This window comes from Molossus molossus, unplaced genomic scaffold, assembly GCF_014108415.1.
Source record: "Molossus molossus isolate mMolMol1 unplaced genomic scaffold, mMolMol1.p scaffold_m16_p_2, whole genome shotgun sequence".
NCBI classification, from domain to species: Eukaryota; Metazoa; Chordata; class Mammalia; order Chiroptera; family Molossidae; genus Molossus; species Molossus molossus.
The window spans coordinates 57,346,373-57,365,895 of record NW_023425355.1 but is presented as its reverse complement, the minus strand read 5'-3'; positions in this window follow the sequence as shown (position 1 = coordinate 57,365,895).

Genomic DNA, 19,523 nt, shown 5'->3' with positions numbered 1-19,523 from the left:
AGGGTTCCAATGCCAGGAAGAGAAGTCCCCATAACTTCTGCCTGGAATAACCATTGGTAACTGAGGCTCAGGGAAGCTGACCTGGCTGTAGGCCCAGGCAATTCCTCTTAAAGGGCCCGCCCATGAACTTATCAGACTCACTCCCTTTAAGCTTGGAGGGGAGGCAACTCCCCAGAGACATACAGGGAAGAACTGAGCTGTTTTGCATTGGAGCAAGGGCTGGAGAGGGGGCTTTCTCTGGGACAAACATGCTGTCTGAGGCCTTTCTTCCTTTGGTGAGCCCTTCCCTGGGGCAGCAGACAGTCGCCATATCTGAGACTCCAGCAACCTGGCTCACACTGGTAGCTCTGCCCTGTTGATTTCCTGAGGCTCTGCTCCACCCAACTTTCAGGCCCGCCCAAGCTGTTGCCAATTGCTTCACCATAGGATTGGCCTGTCTTGGATCCTGCTTCAGGTGTTCCTATATTATTTCAAACAAGCAGCATCTGGTCTCAGATAAACCCATACCTCTCATTAAGTAGTACACAGAAACAAATACAGGGAGGCGGCCAAAACGAGGAGACAAAGAAACAGGTCCCAAATTAAAGAACAGAACAAAACCCCAAGAAAAGAACTAAGTAAAATGGAGATAAGCAACCTAACAGATGCTGAGTTCAAAATACTGCTAATAAGGATGCTCAGTGAACTTAGTGAGGGCCTCAGGAGCATAAAAAAGGACCAGTCAGAAATGATGAAGGCACAGTTAGAAACAAAGGAGGCTTTAACTGAAATAAAGAATAATTTACACAGATTCAATAGTAGAGTACGTAAATCCAAGAAGCAAACCATTGATTTGGAATATAAGGAAGCAAAAAATGCCCTATCAGAACAACAAAAAGAAAAAGGAATCCATAAAAATGAGGATAGTGTAAGGAGCCTCTGGGACAACTTCAAGCGTGCCAACATTTGCATCTTGGGGGTGCCAGAAGGAGAAGAGAGAGAACAAGAAATTGAAAACCTGTTTGAAACAACAATGACAGAAAATTTTCCTAACTTGGTGAAGGAAACCAACATACAAGTCCAGGAAGCACAGAGAGTCCCAAACAAGATGAACCCCAAGATGTTCACACCAAGACTTACAATCATCAAAATGCAAACGGTTTAAGACAAAGGGAGAATCTTAAAAGCAGCAAGAGAAAAGCAATTAGTTACCTACAAGGGAGTTCCCATAAGGCTGTCAGCTTATTTCTCAAAAGAAACTTTGCAGGACAGAAGGGAATGGCAAGAAATATTCAGAGTGATAAAAAGCAAGAATCTACAACTAAGATTACTCTATCCTGCAAAGCTGTCATTTAGAATCGATGGCCATATAATGAGTTTCCCAGACAAGAAAAAGTTAAAGGAGTTCATCACAACCAAATTATTATTATATGAAATGTTGAAGGGTCTTTTTGAAGAAAAAGATAAAAATATGAACAAATAAAATGGAAATGAATACCTATCTATTGACAATGGAATATACAAACAAAATGAACAGACAGAACAGAAACATTTTCATAGATACAGAGAACATGTTGTTGGTTGCCAGATGGGAGGGGGGTTGGGGGAATGGGTGAAAAGGTGAAAGGATTAAGAAGTACAAATTTATTGCTAGAATGACAAACTTCAAAGGGAAAGGGGCTGGGGGTGGAAAGAAATAAACCAAAGAACTTATATGCATAACCAATGGACACAGACAATAGTATGGGAAAAGGTGGAAGTGGGGCGGGACAGGGGAGGAGGGGGTCAATGGGGAAAAATGATGAACATCTGTAATACATACAACAATAAAGATTTAAAATTAAAAAAAAAAAGGGCAGAGGAACTAAATAGACACCTCTCCAAACAGTACATACAAATAGCTAAAAGACATATGAAGAAATGTTCAACATCACTAATCATCAGAGAGAAGCAAATTAAAACAACAATAAAGTATTACCTCACACCTTTCAGAATGGCCGCCATCAAGAAATCATCAAACAAGTGTTGGCGAGAGTGTGGAGAGAAGGGGGCTCTAGTACACTGCTGGTGGGAATGCTTACTGGTGCCGCCACTATGGAAAACAATATGATGTTTACCTCAAAAAAAATTAAAAATTGAACTTCCATTTGACCCAGTGATTTCACTTTTAGGAATATAGACTAAGAAACCTGAAACACCAATCAGAAATAATATTTGTACCCCCATGTTTGTAGCAGCAATGTTTACAATAACTGAGATTTGGAAACAATCCAATGTCTATTTGTAGAAGAATGGATAAAATGCTGTGGTACATATACACAATGGAGTACTATGCAGCTGTAAGAAAGAAAGATCTCTTATCCTTTGAGATGACATGGAGGGACCTGGAAAGTATTATTTTAAGTGAAACAAGCCAAACAGAGAAAGACAAGTATCAAATGACCTCACTTATTTGTGGAATATAATGAACATAAGAGTCTGCGGAATAGGGTAATCCCAGAGACGTGGAAGTGGGATACAGACTGACAATTTCCAGATGGGAGGGCAGTGGGGGAGAGATAATCCACAGAATTTATATGCATGTATGCATGAACAATGGTTATGGACAACAAACTTTGGACAGGGAGGGGAGGGAGTGGGAGGGGGAATCAGTGGGGGAAAAAGGAGAAACATTTGTAACAAATATTAATTAATTAATTTTAAAAATCAGAAACAAAATAAAATCAAAAGCTACTGTATGTATCATATTTGTCAATGATACATTAGATGGGAGGGTTATTTTCTGAATACATAAATTATTCATACAACTCAACAAAAGAAAATCAAACAACACAATTTAAAAATGTGCAGATGAACTGAATAGACACTTCTCCAAAGAGGATATGCAATGGCAAAGAGATATATAAAAAAAATGCTCAGTGTCACTAATCGTCAGAGAGATAAAAATTAATACAACAAGGAGGTATCACCTCATCCCTGCCAGAATGGCCACAATCAACAAATAATCAAACAACAAGTGCAGGCAAGGATTTGGAGAAAAGGGACTCTAGTGCACTGCTGCTGGTAATGCCGACTGGTTCAGCCACTATTGGAAAAAAAATGGTGTTTCCTCAAAAAATTAAAAACGGATCTGCCATTTGACCCAGTGATCCCACTTCTAGGAATATTTCCAAAAAGCCCCAAACACCAATCACAAAGAATATATGTACCCCTAAATTCATAGCAGTACTATTTACAATAGCTAAGATCTGGAAACAGCCCCAGTGTCCATCACTAAATGAGTGGATGAAAAATCTGTGGTACATATACACAATGGAATACTGTGCAGCTGTAAGAAAGAAAGATCTATTGCCATTTGAAACAGCATGAATAGACCTGGAGAGCATTATGCTTAACAAAATGAGCCATCCAGAGCAAGACAAGTATCATAGGATCTCACTTATTTTTGGAATAGAATAAACAAAATAAGCTGATGAACAAAATAGATCCAGAAGCAGTGAAGTAGGAAACAGACTGACAAAACTCAGAGGAAAGAGGGGGTGGAGTGGACATATGCATATGCCCAAATCCATAACCAATGGACACAGACAGCAGTGTGTTGAAGGCACAGGGCCAATCGGAGTGAGGAGAAGGATGTCAATTAGGGAAAAGAGGAAATTTGTAATACTTTCAGCAGTAAAGATAAAAATATTAATTAATTAATTAGTTAATTAATTAATTAACAAAATAAATATGGATAACATTACTACACATTTTTGCTGTGAAACTGACAAAAACTAAATTATGACAACAAATATTAATATCTATTTTTAATAACTAAAGAATAGGATATTTATATTAATCATGTTAACTAATATAATGTTGCCGTATATACCATGCACAGATCACAAATCTTCTTTGATTTTTTTCAATGAACTATGTTAATGTTTAAAACAAAGCTTCATAGTTTACTTCTTCTTACACAATTCAAAAGCAAGTCTATATTTTTTTATTTTTTTAGGGTCATAATTTAATGACCAGTTATCAAGTACAGGAACACCTATTAATAGACATTCTGGTGAGTCAAAACTAAAGGAAACAAAATTTATATATATATATATGTATGTATAAAGATAATCTGTTACAGGAATGCATTTAGGATTAATCTATTAATTTATTTGAATAAATAGTTAATTGTTAGAATGCGAACTATCCATCTTACGTATAACTTACTTGAATCTGTTATGAACTGAAACAAAATTGATGTAATGAATAAATATCAAATAATTTCACAAAGTCAGCTCTAAAAAGACTTCTGGGAGAAGGAGCTATGACTATTAAATTACATGTATTGAAATTATTATATATAAATGTGATTATTTGTTAAAAACATTATATAATCATCTATTATTTTCTTACTCATTCTAGACAAAATTAAATATTCTCTATTACATGTGTGAATACATAACATATGCCTGTCTTACATAGTATAAAAATTAAAACATGCATGCTCTTTATTCTTGATCTTTCTGAGAAACACATAATACAGTTGCAATAGATATTCAATGTTTTCCTAAAATTAATAAATGGAATTCTATTCCATTATTTGATAAGACATTAAGATTCTATTTAAGATTTTAGTTAGTTTAAGATATTAATATATCTGTTTTCAGTTATTTCTTCCAACATGAGATTTTTAGCTATTTATCAGTAAATTTGGTCTCAAAGTACTACCAATTTCAGGAAAAAACACAAAGTGTTCTTTGCACTGAAGAAAAGCTAAAAACATTGGCAGGAAAAAAAAACCTGCATACCACTTCATAAAATTTGGAACATTTCCTTATGACACCATTTTCTCTATTGGTTTTATTATGGGAATAGAGTAACAACCACTGTGTTGCTTTTTGGATAAAAACATTGAAAAAGCCAAAGGAAATGTGGGCTCAGGAGATAATGAAGTGGTCTGTTTAATAGTCTCACTTCATATTCAGGAACCTCTTGATCATTGGGGAGAATGGGATACTTATATTAGATATTACTGTTGGGAGAATGGGATACTTAAATGAATGTTACTGTTGGGGATGTTGGAGTATTGGAACATTTCCTCATTGTGTGAGAAAAACAGAGGAATATATGCCAAAATGAAAAAGAGGTTTAAGTGCTAGAAGATCTATCCAGTGGTGTCAATGGGGTGTTAATGTCACCCACTATGATTGTATTGCTATTGATCTCTCCCTTAAAATCCTCCAGAAGTTTTGTAATATATTTTGGTGCACCCATATTTGGTGCATATGTTTACCAGGGTTATATTCTCTTGTTGTATTGATCCTTTTAATATTATGTAGTGACCTTCTCTGTCTCTTATTATAGTCCTTGTTTTGAAGTCTATCTCGTCAGATATAAGTATTGCTAAACCAGCTTTTTTTCCATTTCTATTTGCTTGAAAATTTTTTTCATCCCTTCACTTTCATCCTGTGTGTCTTTTGTTGTGAGATGGGTCTCTTGTAGACAGCATATATATGGGTCATTAATTTATCCAATTAGGTACCCTATGTCTTTTGATTGGAGCATTTAAGCCATTTACATTTAAGGTAATTATTGATAGTTATTAGTTGCCATTTCAATTTTATGCCTTTGTTCCTCTTTCCCCCTACCCCCCTGTTTCCTCTTCTTCTTACAATAGTCCCTTCAGCATTTCTTGCAGTGTTGGTTTCGTGATAGTAAACTCCTTTAGCTTTTTTTTTTTTTTAAATCTGGGAATCTCTTTATTTCTCCTTCAATTTTAAATGATAGCCTTGCTGGATAGAGTAGTCTTGAATTCAGACCCTTGCCTTGAATACTTTATACTTCATGCCACTACCTCTGGCCTGCAGCATTTTTATTGAGAAATCAGCTGACAGTCTAATGGGAGTTCCCTTGTAGGTAAAGTTCTGTCTCTCTCGCTTCCTTTATGATTTTTTTTTTTTGTCTTTAATGTTTGTCATTTTTATTATGATGTGTCTAGCTGTGGGTCTTTTGGGGTTCATCTTACTTGGGACTCTCTGTGTTTCCTGAACTTGTGTGACTTTTTTCTTCACCAGTTTAGGAAAGTTTTCTGTCATTATTTCTTCTAACAGTTTCTCTATTTCTTTCTCTGATTCTTTTTCCGGTACCCCTATAATGTGAATGTTACATTTTGTATTGTCCCACATCTCATTTAAACTCTCCTCCTGCTTTTATATTTGCTGCTCTATTTGGGTGTTTTTTCCTACCTTCTCTTCTAAGTCACTGATTCAGTCTTCAGCTTCTTCTAATCTACTATTGAACCCTTCTAAGGTATTTTTCATGACAGCTATGTAATTCTTTATTTCCTCTTAATTTTTATGCATAGCTTCTACCTCTTTTTTAAAGCTAACGTAGTTTTCAGTGAGTTCTAAGTTGCTTGTAGTTCTCACCAAATTGTTTGAGCACCCTTATAATCATTGCTTTGAATTCTTTATCTGACAAGTTGCTTTCTTCCATTTTCTGTAGTTCTTTCTTGAGTGATTCTTCTTTTTCTTTCTTTTGGGTGTTGTTTCTTTGTCTCCCCATTTTAGCCGTCTGGTAGCTCTAGACTCAGTGAGTAATGTTAAGATGTGTAGGCAGCTCACTGTATAACAAATAAGGTTGCTGTGCTTCCCAAACTGTTCTGTTGTGTGTTGCCTCTTGCCTGCTGTGGGTCCTAGAGGACTGGCTACCGGGGGCTGGTATTGGTGTGTCCTGGTGGGTGTTGCTGCTGGATCGCATGAGCCACTCTGAAGCTGTGTTCCCCACTCATTGCTGGTGCCATCTGCAGCTGTATCACTCAGGCCCTGATAGAGCCACACTTTCTGACAGCATTATGGGGAGCTGGGTCTCACAGGCCCTGCTGGAGCCCCTGCTTTCCACTTACCTTGTGGGCAGCCAGGTTGCACAATCCCCTAGGGAGCCCTGGTTCCCCACAGATCTTGTGGGGAGCTGAAACTCAGAGGCCCCTCTGGAGCCCCAGTTTCCTGATGACCTTGTGGGCAGCTGGGTTGCATTGGACTCTCTGGAGCACTGGCTCCCCACCACTTTTGTGGGCCACTGGGTAGCACAGGCCTTGATGGAGCCCCAGGTCCCACAGCTGATGGCAGGAAAGTTCTGCTGCCTGGTGGGGCTCAGCTACTGCTCAGCCTCTGTTAAAATTTTGGGGATGGGTCTCAGCTGCTGATCTGTGCTTCTGCTGCCTAGGGATAGATGTATGCTTCCAAGCCTCTGCTGATAGGTGTATATCTCAACTCTGATTGGGCTGCTACTCTTGGAGATGGTGCTGGACTCCTGGCCATTTGTGGGTTCTATAGCAACCACCTTGAGAGCTCCACTACTGTGTACTGGTCTGTGTTGACACAGGGGGGACCACTGGTCCAATGGTGCCAGTTTCACTGATGGGCTCAGGTTGCTGGGCCCTAGCCACTCCCACTGCCTCCTCTGATGAAAGATCCAGAATCTTCCAAAATGGCAAGACCTCCTCATGGTGCAGGGAAAAGTGCCCTAAAGTGCCACTTACCATGGTAGCACAGGAATCTTCTGCCCCATGTTTCTGCCCTGCACAAGTTTGGTCATTCACATTCACATCAACTCACACTCTCTCTCAGACATACTCACTCACTCTTTCATGCACTCACCTTCCCCCAGTCCTGCCCACTGCCATCTTCCTAAGAGGTTTTAATGTTAAGATAATCTATCTAGCTCTGCAAGTTCAAGCTTTCCCCACAATTTGGCATAAAATTTCACCAATCATATATATTTTTTTACTTCTAGTTTTGAAATAATTTTAGACATACAGAAAAGCTACAATAACACTATATAGTTTTATTTAATACTTTCACCCAGCTTGTTAACATCTTTTATAACCATAATAAAATTATCCAAACTATGAAGTTAACTTTGGTACACTACTATTACTTAAACTAAACTAACGAATTTGTATCTTACAAATATTTTTAATTAATGCCATTTTAAAATTTTTTATTTCAAAATTTTTAATTGTGGTAAAATACACATATCCTAAAATTTGCCATCTTAAATTAACCATTTTGATGTATACAGTTTAGAGATATTAAGTATATTCACATTGTGCAACTAGTCTAAAGAACTATTTCATTCTGTAAAACTAAACTCAGTACCCATTAAACAACAGCTGCCATATCCTTCTTCCCCCAGCCCCTGAAAACCAGCATTTTTTTTTCTTTTTCTGTTAGTTTTTCTACTCTCAGTAGAATCATACACTATTTGCGATTGGCTATTTTACTTAGGATAGTGTCCTCAAGGTTTACCCATGTGGTAGCATGCAGCAGAATTTTCTAACATTTTAGGGTTGAATAATATCCCATTGTATGTATATATTACATTTTGTTTATTCCTTCACCCATCAATGGCATTTGGGTTGCTTAAACCTTTTAGCTATTGTTAAAAATACAGCTACCTAGTCAAGATCATTATCTCAACACACTCTCTTAATCCTTCTCCTTCCCAGTCATTATCCTTTCATTTTTCCCTGAATTTAACCACTCGTAATTTCTAACCATCATAATATGGTTTGCACGTATTAGTATTTTTTATAAATTGACTCTAACAACATATATTCTTTTGTGCATTGTGTGTTTTATTCACACATGTATTTGTAAGATTCACCCATGTGATTGGTTACACATAGCTATAATTCATTCATTTTCATTACTATATACTATTCATTGTACGAATATAACACAATATCTTTATAAATTCTATTTTTGATAAACCATTTGCATTCTTTATTTATTTATTTATTTTTAATCTTTTTTTATTTTATTACTTAATTTTTGTTACAGATGTTTCTCCTTTTTCCCCCAATGATTCCCCCTCCCCCTCCCTCCCTGCCCTTTCCCCAGTTTGTTGTCCATGTCCACTGTTCATGCATACATGCATATAAGTTCTGTGGTTTGTCTCTCTCCCACCACCCCCTCTTCTAGGGATTGTCAGTGTGTACCCCACTTCCACGTCTCTGGGAGTACCCCATTCCTCAGACTATTATGTTCATTATATTCCACAAATAAGTGAAATCATATGATACTTCTCTTTCTCTGTTTGGCTTGTTTCACTTAGGATGATACTTTCCGGTCCCTCCATGTAGTCTCAAAGGATAAGAGATTTGTAATATATTTTGGTGCTACTGTATTGGGTGCATATATGTTTATCAATATTATATCTTCCTGTTGGATAGATCCTTTCAATATTTTGTAGTGGCTTTCTTTGTCTCTAGTTATGGTCTTTATTTTGAAATCTAATTTATCAGATATGAGTATTGCTACCCGAGCTACCCGAGCTTTTTTCCCATTTTTGTTTGCTTGGAAGATTTTTTTCCATCCCTTCACTTTCAACCTATGTGAGTCTTTTGTTATGAGGTGGGTCTCTTGAGAGCTTGTTTGGAGGTTCTAGCAGGGGAGCGCAGCTACTCGTGTACCCTTGACCGAAGACCGGTCCTCTCCGCTGGGGGGAAGGTCGTCCTCTTCGACCGAGCGCGCAGCTTCGGGAGGGACGAACATGGATCGGTTGAGGGAGGAGGGGGACACCAGCCTAGCCAGCCAGATCAGCCGAATCAACCCTGGCGATCAATGGGGTGACAGATGTTGCAGCCAGATCGCCCTCACATCCATGAGGTGGGTCTCTTGTAAACAACATATAGATGAGTCATGTTTTCTTATCCAATCAGCTACTCTGTGTCTTTTTATGGGAGCATTCAATCCATTTACATTTAAGGTGATTATTGATATGTATTTTTTATTGACATTTTTGTTTGGTGTAGTTATATTTTTCTTCCTATTTCTCCTGCTAATTACAGCTGTCCTTTCAACATTTCTTACAGTGCTGGTTTGGTGCTAATATATTCCTTTAGCTTTTTTTTTTTTTTTTTTTTTTTTTTTTTTTTTTTTTTTTTTCTGGGAAGCTCTTTATTTGACCTTCAATTTTCAATGGTAGCCTTGCTGGGTAGAGTAGTCTTGGATTCAGATTATTGTTTTTCATGACCTCGATTACCTCATGCCATTCCCTTCTGGCCTGTAGTGTTTCTGTTGAGAAGTCAGCTGAAAGCCTTCTGGGGGTTTCTTTGTAGGTAACCTGCTGCTCATCTCTTGTTGCTTTTAGGATTCTTTCTTTGTCTTTAACTTTTGGCATTTTGATTACTATGTGTCTTAGTGTGGGCCTCTTTGGGTTTTTCTTACTTGGGGCTCTCTGTGCTACTTGAACTTGAATGCCTTCTTCCTTCACCAAATTAGGGAAGTTTTCTGTCACTATTTCTTCAAATATATTCTCTAACCCTTGCTCATTTTCTTCTTCTTCTGGGACCCCTATGATGCAAATGTTATGTTTTCTGTTGTCCCACAGATCTCTCAAGTGTCTTCCTGTTTTTAATTGTTTTTTTCCTTTTGGTTTTCTGATTGGTTGATTTTCTTCTGCCCTATCTTCTAATTCATTGATCTGGTTCTCAGCTTTCTCTACTCTGCTTTTTAGACCTTCCAATGAGTTCTTTATTATTGCTATGTCATTCTTCATTTATTTTTGGTGGTTTTTAATTTCCAACTGGTTGATTTTCAACATTTCTATTTCTTTACTTATGGTGCTCATGTCCTTACACATGCTGTTGAGCTTCCTCAATCAAGATCATGGCTCTGAATTCTAGTTCTGTTAACCTGCTTAACTGCATTTATCTCATTTTCGGTAGAGGTTTCTTGTTCTTTCATTTGGCTTTTGCTTCTGTGTTTCACCATTTTGGCTATCACAGTGGGCTTTGGAGCCTGCCAAATTTTCCCTGTGTGTGTTGGTGTTCTGCTGTTTGTGGCTCCCTCTCCTGGGTTTGAATGAGGCTGGGAGGACCCATGTTATACACCACTGTCAAGTCTTACTTTCCTGGTTAGAGTTACTAGCCCAGGGTATGGTCCAGTTATCCTCTACCTTTTGGCTGGTGACTATTAGTAGTGGTCACCTGAAGAACCTTGGTTTCTGAATTGAATGAAAAACTCCCTCAGGTGTTCAGTGTAAGAGGATTTCCCAAGGGTGGGTCAGATGCTGGTTGTTAATGAGCCACAATTAGCATTTCAATGGCCACCAGATGGGGTTGAATCTCCGAGGGAGGGGTCGCTGCCTATCCCCAGGGCCCTGGTAAGGAGTAAGATGACCACACTCCTGCATGGCTGCAACTCAGCAAAAGCTCTGAGCACCCTCCAAATCCCGAGTATCCCCTCACAGTTCCAGTCCAGTCTGCCCTCCCTCTGCCAAAACCCAATGTGAATGGCTGCTGCTATTTTAGCCTCTGTCTTGGCTCTGTGCTGTGAAGCCACTTGGAAGTGTAACCCATGGGCGCCACTCCCAGCTAAGTCTGTCGCTCACGGCCGAGTCTGCTGCTACTCCTGGCTGAGGCTGCAGCTTCCCGCCAAGCCACTGACCAAGCCACTGCTGCTCCCAGCCAAGGCCGCAGCTCCCAGCCTAGGCTGCTGCTGACCGTGGGCTCCCTGCCCCCTCTTGTGTCTCCGCAAGTCTACCAGATTTGAGTCAGAGTCCCTGATTATGTGGTCCTTCATGCTGACTTTCAGTTGCCCCTTCCTGAAGATTTGTCTTTATTTTTGTTATAATTCCAGTTTGGTCCTGGGAGATGGTCTGTGTAGCTTCCATTCACTCCGCCTCAATTTTCCCTTTTGTATATTTTTAAATTACACTATATTTTGGAGATTTACAATAGTTATCAATATTATTTTTTTTCAAATAATTCTTATACATATGTCTTTTGTTCACTTATAACTAGTTACCTTATAAATTTTTGGAGAATATGATCTTTTTTATTTCAAATACTGCTTTCAGTATATAGAATCACTAATGATTCTTTATATGTATTGGCATTATGTTCAGCAATATTGTTTAACACTTTTAATACTTGGTCTCTATATTTCCTTAGATTTTATACTTAGATACTTCAATCATCTTTAAATGAAGATCAATTTTCTTCCTTCCCTTCTCATTGCTGTTCTAATTTTCCTTTCCTTTTGCACTGGATAGAACCTTTATTGCAATGTTGAACATATACGAGAATGGGCATCTATTTGCTTGTTGTCATTAAAGAATGTGCCTATTATTTCACTATGGTTTCTAACTATGTTTTTAGTAGATACTATTGATGAGGTTGAAAATAGTTTATAGCTTGCCATGATAAGATGTTAATTTTATTTTTAATTTTTTTTCTGTATCTATTAAGATTCCTCTACTTTATTTCAAATTTCTTCTATTAATTTTATTAATATGTTTTCAAATATTAAACCATTATTAATTACTGAAATAAAATATACTTGAGTTACTTTTTATTTTTATTTTTTTTTCCAAATGATATACCACTTTTATATATTTTATTATTATTATTATTATTATTTTTTTTTTTTTTTTTTTTTTTTTATCCTCACCGGAGGACATTTTTCCATTTTTTGTTCAGGTAGAGTGGGAGGGAGAGAGAGGAACAGAGAGAGAGAGAGAAACATCGATGTGAAAGGAACACATCGAGTGGCTGCCACCGCACAACCGACCAGGGCCGGGGACAAACTGCAACCGAGGTACGCGCCCTTAGCGGGAACCGAACCCGGGTCTCTCAGGACCGCAGGCCGACGCTCTAACCGCTGAACCAAACCGGCCAGGGCTATTTTATTATTTTTTTAAATTAAATTATTTTTGTTACAGCTGTTTCTGCTATTCCCCCCAATGATACCCCATTCCACTCCTTCCCCACCCTGTCCCTAGCTTTGTTGTCCATGCCCATCATTCATGCATACTTGCATATAAGTTCCGAGATTTATCTCTCCCTCCCTACTCCCTCTTCTGGGAATTGTCAATCTGTACCTGCTTCCACGTATCTGGGACTACCTGTTCCTCAAACTGTTATGTGAAATATATTCCACAAATAAGAGAGATCATGTGATATTTGACTTTCTCTGCTTGGCTTATTTTACTTAGAATAATAGTCTCCAGGATCCCCCATTTTGTCTCAAAGGATAAGATATCTTTTTTTCTTACAGCTGCATAGTACTCCATTGTGTATATATACCACAGCTTTTTTATCCTATTTGTCTACTAATAGATATTTGGCTGTTTCCAAATCTTAGCTATTGTAAATAGTGCTGATACAAACATGGGGGTACATATATTCTTTCTGATTGGTGCTTCAGGCTTCTTAAGATATATACCTAGAAGTGGCACCACTGGGTCAAATGACAGTTCAATTTTTAATTATTTCAGATAACACCATATTGTTTTCCATAGTGGCTGCACCAGTCTGCATTCACACCAGCAGTGTACTAGAGTCCCCTTTTCTCCACACCCTTGCCAACACTTGGTTGATGATTTATGAATGGCGTCTTTTCTGACAGGTGTGAGGTGAGACCTCATTGTTGTTTTAATTTGCATCTCTCTGATAATTAGTAATGTTAAGCACTTCTTCATATGTCTCTTGGCCATTTGTTTGTCCTGTTTGGAGAGATGTCTATTTAGTTCCTCTGACATTTTTTAAATGGGTTATGTGCCTTTCTTTTGTTTAGTTGTATGAGCACTCTATATATATTGGGAATTAAACCTTTATCTGATGTATCATTAGCAAATATGCTCTCCCATACAGTGCGTTCCCATTCCATTTTGGTGGTTGTTTCTTTTGCTGTGCAGAAGCTTTTGAGTTTGATGTAGTCCCATGTGTTCATTTTCTTCTTTGTTTCTGTGGCCTTAGGTGATATATCAGTGAAAATTCTGCTGCATATGATGTCCGAAATTTTGTTCTATATTTTCCTATAGAAATTTTGTAGATTCAGGAGTCACATTTAAGCTTTTTATCCATTTTAAGTTTACTCTAGTGTATGGTGTAAGGTGATGGTCTATTTTCATATTTTGGAGTGTAGCTGTCCAATTTTCTCAAAAACATTTATTAAAGAGGCTATCTTTACTCCACTGTATGCTCTTACTGGCTTTGTCAGATAATAATTGAGCATATTTTCATAGGACCATTTCTGGTTTCTGTATTCTGTACCATTGATCTATCTGCCTGTTCTTGTGGCAGTACCAAACTCTTTTAATGACAGTGGCTTTATAGTATAACCTGAAATTTGATAATGAGATCACCCCACCTATGTTCTTTTTTTTTTTTTTTTTTTTTTTTTTTTTTTAAATATAGCTGTGGCTATACCGCATCTTTTTTGGTTTTATAGGAATTTTTGAAGTATTTGTTCTAGTTCTGTGAAGTATGTCGTTGGTATTTTGATGGGGATTGTATTAAATCTAGAGATTGTTTTGGATAGTATAGACATTTTAATGATGTTAATTCTTCCAATCCATGAACAAAATATGTGCTTGCACTTTTTCATATCTTCCTCTATTTCTTTTTTCAATGACCTGTAGTTTTCTGCGAATAAGTCCTTTATCATTTTCATTAAGTTTGTTCCTAAGTTTTTTGTTGTGTCTTTTTCTGAGATGGTAAATGGGATTGTTTTCTTAGTTTCTCTTTCTGTGAGTTCATCATTGGTATGCAAGAATGCCGTCAATTTCTTGACATTAATTTTGTATCCTGCTACTTTGCCAAATTCATTTATTAAGTCTAGTAAATTTTTGATGGAGTCTTTTGGGTTTTCCACGTACAGTATCATGTCAACTGTGAATAATGACATTTTCACTTCCTCCTTTCCAATTTAGATCCCTTTTATTTTTTCTTCATGTCCGATTGCTGTTGCTAAGACTTCTAATACTATGTTGAATAAGATTGGTCAAACTGGGCATCCTTGTCTTGTTCTTGTTGTTAAGGGGAATGCTTTTAATTTTTGCCCATTGAATATGATGTTAGCTGTAAATCTTTTATATATTGCCTTTATTATGTCAAGATATGATCCCTCTATTTCCAAACTGCTGAGCGTTTTTATCAGAAACGGGTGCTGAATTTTGTCTAATGCTTTTTCAGTATCTATTGATATGATCATATGATTTTTATCTGTCATTTTTATATGGTGTATCATATTTATTGATTTGCAAATATTGTACCACCCTTGCATCCCTGGGATGAATTCACTTGGCCATGGTGAATAATTCTTTTGATGTATTTCTGGATTTGATTTGCTATTATTTTGTTCAGAAATTTGGCATCTATGTTCATCAGGGATATTGGCCTGTAGTTTTCTTTCTTTGTAGTGTATTTTCTTGGTTTTGGAATTATAATTATGTTGGCTTCATAAAACAAGTTAGGAAGTCTTTCTTCTTCTTGAATTTTTTGTAATAGTTTGAGGAGAATGGGTATAAGTTCTTTTTTGATTATTTGGCAAAATTCCCCATGAAGTTGTCAAGGCCTGGGCTTTTGTTTGCTGGGAGAGTCTTGATTACATCTTCAATATCTTTCATTGTTATTGGTCTGTTCAAGCTTTCCATCTCTTCCCAGTCCAGTTGTGGGAGACTATGTGTTTTAAAAATTGCTCGATTACCTTTGGATTGTCAAATTTGTTGCTTTATAATAGTTCCTTATATACGTTCAAAATCCTTTGTATTTTAATGTGGTCAATTATTAGTACTCTTTCATTTCTGATTTTGTGTGTTTGTGTTTTCGCTCTTTGTTCATTGGTGAGTCTAGCTAAAGGTCCATCAATCTTATTTATCTTATCAAAGAACCAGCTCTTTGTTTCATTGATCTTTTGAAATTTTTTTTTTTTTTTATCTTCGTGTCACTTATTTCTGCTCTGATCTTTACTACTTTCTTCCCTCTACTTGCTCTGGGGTTTTCTTTTGTTTGCTTTCTAGTTCTTTAAGTTGTGAGGTGATATAGTGTATAGGACATTTTTCATTTTACTTGAGGTAAGCCTGTAGTGCTATGTACTTGTTTTGTGTTCATTTTCATTGGTTTCCAGGAAGGCTTTAATTTCTTCCTTGAGCTCCATGGTAACCCATTCATTGTTCAATAACATGCTATGTAACTTTCATCTTTTCAAATGTCTTTACAAGGTCCTGTTTTAATTGAGTTCTAGTTTCATGACATTGTGATCTGAATAGATGCTTGATATGATTTCAATCTTCTTGAACTTGTAGAGACTTATTTTGTGCCCTAATATGTGGTCTATCTTATAAAATGTCCCCTGTTCACTTGAGAAGAATGTGATTTCTGCAGTTTGGGGGTGTAATTGTTGAAATCTATTAAATCCATTTGATCTAGCGCTTCATTTAGAGTGTGTGTTTCCTTGTTAATTTTTTGTCCAGAATATCAATCCAGTGATGCCAATGTGGTGTTGAAGTCCCCTGCTATGATTGTATTGCTGTTGATTTATTTTTGAAGTCCTCTAGAAGATTTTTAATATATGCTGGTGCTGCTATATTGGGTGCATATATGTTTACCGAGGTTATATCTTCCTGTTGGATAGATCCTTTCAATATTATGTAGGGGCCTTCTTTGTCTCTAGTTATGGCCTTCATTTTGAAATATATTTTATCAGATATGAGTATTGTTACCCCAGCTTTTTTTGCTTTCTGTTTGCTTGAAAGGTTTTATTTCCATCCCTTCACTTTCAACCAATGTGAATCTTTTGTTGTGAGGTAGATCTCTTGTAAACAACATATATATGAGTCATGCATTTTTATTTTTTATTTTTATTTTTTTATTTAATAATTTTTGTTACAGATGTTTCTCCTTTGTCCCCCACTGATTCCCTCCTTCCCCTCACTCCCTGCCCTGTCCCCAGCTTTGTTCTCCATGTCCATTGTTCATGCATACATGCATATAAGTTCTGTGGTTTACCTCTCTCCCACCACCCCTTCTTCTGGGGATTGTCAGTCTGTACCTCACTTCCACGTCTCTGGGACTACCCCATTCCTCAGACTGTTATGTTTATTATGTTCCACAAATAAGTGAGATCATATGATACTTGTCTTTCTCTGTTTGACTTGTTTTGCTGAGGATAATAGTTTCCAGGTCCCTCCATGTAGTCTCAAAGGATAAGATATCTTTCTTTCCTACAGCTGTGTAGTACTCCATTTTGTATATGTACCATAGCTTTTTTATCCATTCGTTTACTGATGGACACTTGGGCTGTTTCCTGATCTTAGCTATTGTAAATAGTTCTGCTACAAACGTGGCGGTACATATATTCTTTCTGATTGGTGTTTCAGGCTGCTTAGTGTATTTTCCTAGAAGTGAGATCACTGGGTCAAACGAAGTTCAATTTTTAATTTTTTGAGGTAACACCATATGGTTTTTCATAGTGGCTGCACCAGTCTGCATTCCCACCAGCAGTGTACCAGAGTCCTCTTTTCTCCACACCCACGCCAACACTTGTTGTTTGATGATTTGTTGATGGTGGCCATTCTGACAGGTGTGAGGTGATACCTCATTGTTGTTTTAATTTGCATCTCTCTAATGATTAGTGATGTTGAGCATTTCTTCATAAGTCTCTTAGCCATGTGTATATCCTGTTTGGAGAGGTGTCTAGTTCCTCTGCCCTTTTTTAATTGGGTTCTTTGTCTTCTTTTCCTTGACTTGTATGAGCACTCTATATATATTGGAAATTAACCCCTTATCTGATATATCATTGGCAATTATGCTCACCCATACAGTGGGTAGCCTTTCTGTTTTGATGATTGTATCTTTCGCAGTGCAGAAGCTTTTGAGTTTTGTGTAGTCCCATGTGTTCATTTTCTCCTTTGTTTCTATTGCTTTACGTGATGTAGCAGTGAAAATTCTGTTGCATATGACGTCTAAAATTTTGTCGCCCACAGTTTCTTCTAGGATTTTTATGAATTCATGAGTCACATTTAAGTATTTTACCCATTTTGAGTTTATTCATCTGTAGGCTGTACGGTGATCGTCTAGTTTTATTTTTCTGCATGTAGCTGTTCAATTTTCCTAGCACCATTTATTAAACAGGCTGTCGTGTATGCTCTTGCCACCTTTGTCAAATATTAATTGAGCATGTTGCCTTGGGTCCATTTCTGGGTTCTCTGTTCTGTTCCACTGGTCTATATGCCTGTTCTTGTGCCAGTACCAGTCTCTTTTGATTACAGTGACTTTGTAGTATAACCTGAAATCTGGTAATGTGATCCCTCCAACTTTGTTCATTTTCAAGATTGCTGTGGCTATTTGAGGGTTTTGTTGTTGTTGTTGTTCCATACGAACTTTTGAATTACTTGTTCTAATTCTGTGAATTATGCCATTGGTATTTTGATGGGGATTGAATTGAATCTATAGATTGCTTTGGGTAATATGGACATTTTAATGATGTTAATTCTTCCAATCCATGAATAAAATATGTGCTTCCACTTTTTTATATCTTGCTCTATTTCTTTTTTTAATGACCTGTAATTTTCTGCGAATAGGTTCTTTATTGTTTTGATTAAGTTTATTCCTAAGTATTTTATAATTTTTGCTGAGATGGTAAATGGAATTGTTTGGTTAGTTTCTTTTTCTGTGAGTTTATCATTAGTGTGTAAGAATGCCTTTAATTTCTTGACATTACTTTTGTATCCTTTCTACTTTGCCAAATGCATTTATTAAGTCTAGTAAATTTTTGATGCAGTCTTTTGGGTTTTCCAAATATAGTATCATGTCATCTGCGAATAATGACATTTTCACTTCCTCCTTTCCAATTTGGATCCCTTTTATTTTTTCTTCATGTCCGATTGCTGTTGCTAAGACTTCCAATACTATGTTAAATAAGATTGGTCAAACTGGGCATCCTTGTCTTGTTCCTGTTCTTAAGGGAAATGCTTTTAATTTTTGCCCATTGAATATGATGTTAGCTGTAAATCTTTTATATATTGCCTTCATTATGTCAAGATATGATCCCTCTATTCCAAAACTCCTGAGCGTTTTTATCAGAAATGGGTGCTGAATTTTGTCTAATGCTTTTTCAGCGTCTATTGATATGATCATATGATTTTTATCTGTCTTTTTTTTTTTACATGGTGTATCACATTTATTGATTTGCAAATATTGTACCAGCCTTGCATCCCTGGGATGAATTCACTTGGTCATGGTGGATAATTCTTTTGCTGTATTGCTGGATTCGATTTGCTAGTATTTTGTTCAGAAATGTGGCATCTATGTTCATCAGGGATATTGGCCTGTAGTCTTCTTTCTTGTAATGTCTTTTCCTGGTTTTGGAATAATAATTATGCTGGCTTCATAAAACAAGTTTGGACGTCTTTCTTCTTCTTGAATTTTTTGTAATAGTTTGAGTAGAATGGGTATAAGTTATTTTTTGAATATTTGGTATAATTCCCCCATGAAGTTGTCAAGGCCTGGACTTTTATTTGCTGGGAGAGTCTTGATTACATCTTCAACATCTTCCGTTGTTATTGGTCTGTTCAAGTTTTCCATCTCTTCCCAGTCCAGTTTTGGGAGACTATGTGTTTTTAAAAATTGTTCGATTTCAGCCCTGGCTGGTGTGGCTCAGCGGTTAGAGCGTCGGCCTGCGGTCCAGAGAGACCCGGGTTCGTTTCCCGCTAAGGGCATGTACCTTGGTTGCAGTTTGTCCCCGGCCCTAGTTGGTCTTGCGGGTGGC